Here is a 2,570-nt window from a genome sequence, read left to right as displayed (position 1 = left end):
CTACTGGTCACACAACTCAGCAGTGGCTCCACCTCTCCAAACCCTAAATCCAGCATAGAGGGGTTGGGTGAATGTGGTGTGGAATATGTGGAGGAGAGTCATGGTGTCAGAGACGCTGTAAAAGGACAGAGTACCTGCACTGTGATCCAGGTACACTCCTACTCTGGAGGACACAGGAGCTGGGATGTGAGTACCAATGGCTATGTGTCTGGGAATATAACATCCTGGTGTCTTTACACACAGTAAAGACCACGATTTATCATTGTATCCAAATCCACTTTCATTATAACCTCCTGTCCTGTTGATATCTTTATATGAGACTGCTATTTCAACCTCAGCACCACTCCACTCTACCTCCCAGTAACGGCGTCCAGTCAGACGCTCTCTACTCAAAACCTGCCACCTTCCAGTGAATCTCTCTGGGTGATGAGGATAGGATTGTTGTTTGTTCATCCATGTTACTTTTCTGTTCCCTTTAGAGAGAGAGAGGTATTGGTGTGCTGTATTTGAATCCAGTGTGATTGGACATGAATATTGTAAGAACTCAGCTCTGGTCTTGGGTTCTAGTGCTGTTGGCAGTGAAACATCCACTCTATTCACTGTCTCTGAGACATTTTTCCCTTCCTCTTTAAGAATGTCTTCTAGTTTGTCCCTCATCTTTGACACAGCCACAGTCACATCTTCAAAGTATCTCAGAGGACGGCCATTGCTGCTGACTGGGTGTGTAGATTCACTGATCCTTGAGAGGGAGGTGTAACTGTGTAGAAAATGGATGTGATCCTCTGTGTGTGAGATCTGCTCCAGCTCAGCATATCTCCTCCTCAGTTCAGTAACCTCCTGCTCCACACGCTTCCACAGTTCTTCAGCACGACTCACTTCACGTTTCTGCTGGTCTCTGATCAGCTCCCTCACCTCAGATTGTATTCTCTCAATGGAAGAGATCATCTCCTTAAAGTTGATGTCACTGTTCCTCACTGCTCTGTCAGCACAGTGATTGATGGACTTCATCTCCTTGTGAAGCACCTTCACGTCTTTCTGTCTCTCCTGGATTCTCAGCTTTATGTTTTGCTGACTCGTATCAAGCTCTTTCTGTCTCTCAGTCCTTTCTACTGAAACTGAGACAATATCGTGACCCTTGTGTTCTTCCACGGAGCACAGAGAACATATACACTGCTGATCAGTACGACAGAAAAGCTTCCTCACCTCGTCGTGACGAGAGCAGATGTTCTCCTGAAGCTCACTGGAGGCTTTGACCAGCTTGTGTTTCTTAAAGGCAGGAGATTGATAGTGAGGCTGGAGGTGAGTGTCACAGTAAGAGACCAGACACTGAAGACACGTCTTCACAGCTTTCAGTTTTCTCCCAGTGCAGGAATCACAGGCCACATCTCCAGGTCCAGCATAGCAGTGATCAGGAGGAACATCTTGGAGTCCTGTCTTCTTCAGTATATCCATCACCATCATGTCAGCCAACATGGTGTTTTTCTTCAGAACAGGTCTTGGGAAGAACATGTGTCTGCACTGCGGACAGCTGAATGTCCCTCTTTGATCATGACTGACTCCAGTATCCCTCAATACACCTACTGCAGTAGTTGTGTCCACAGGGAACAGTCACTGGATCCTTCAGTAGATCCCGACAGATAGAACAGCAGAACTGATCCTGGTCCAGTTGAACTGCTTGTTGTGCCATTTTACAGCCGACTGGTGAACAGACTGAGTTTAGTTGGGTTTTACCTTCCCAGAAATCCCATGACATAGGTCCCAGAAATCCCATGACATGGGTCCCATAAATCACATGACATGGGTCCCATAAATCACATGACATGGGAGGTTGTAACTGTGTGTGTGTGTGTGTGTGTGTGTGTGTGTGTGTGTGTGTGTGTGTGTGTGTGTGTGTGTACACTCACAGACACACAGTCTGTGAGTGTAATAGAGAGAGAGGGAGGGAGGGCAAGCAACAGATAATCATTAAAGGCCAATAACACTAAAATGGCTTTAAGAACAAGCATTTCACTGCCTGCACTGTTGTGTCAGGTGTGATTTAAGTTCATATGACAATAAAAACCTTGAACCTTAAACCTTGCTCCACACATTGACGCGTACTGTAGGAGGTCATTACAACCCTGTTATCTACTGTGTGTTGGAGACTCAGAGATGACTAGAAAAAATGCTTCTCGAAGCACAGGTCTCCGCCAGGTCAGGTAGGTTATTATGGGCCAGCAATGTTCGAAATTCGCCAATCGGGATGGAATATGAAAAATCGGACGGATCCGTCTTGATCACTGGAGTATAGAGATAATGTGTACCGATTTGCGTGATGTTTGGACAATCACGCAATGTGTTTTGCACACATTGACAGGGTGCAAAACATAGTCTCGGCCTGGTGGAGACAAAAAGACCATTACTGCATCAAAAGTAATCACAAACTATACTATAAAAAACTGGTCAAACATTGGCCAAATTGTCAAATAATATAAGAAAGGGGCAAACATTGTGATAGCTGATCTACAAGTAGATCGGCTATTTTCACAATCTGTATGTGTGGAACTGAGTCAAACTAAATGTAATGCCTC

The 2,570-nt window shown here is 45.3% G+C and overlaps 1 pseudogene across 1 annotated transcript; it reads right to left on the bottom strand.

The window, feature by feature from the left end:
* On the bottom strand, positions 1 to 1,687 carry LOC308075630 (tripartite motif-containing protein 16-like; annotated as a pseudogene). The gene has a single exon. The product of its transcript is annotated as a tripartite motif-containing protein 16-like (transcript).
* Between the last annotated feature and the right edge of the window lie 883 nt (positions 1,688 to 2,570).

Source organism: Gymnoscopelus braueri, assembly GCF_963280865.1.
Source record: "Gymnoscopelus braueri genome assembly, chromosome: 20".
Classification (NCBI taxonomy): Eukaryota; Metazoa; Chordata; class Actinopteri; order Myctophiformes; family Myctophidae; genus Gymnoscopelus; species Gymnoscopelus braueri.
Note: the sequence above shows the minus strand (reverse complement) of the source record. Positions and strands in the feature narration are given on the sequence as shown.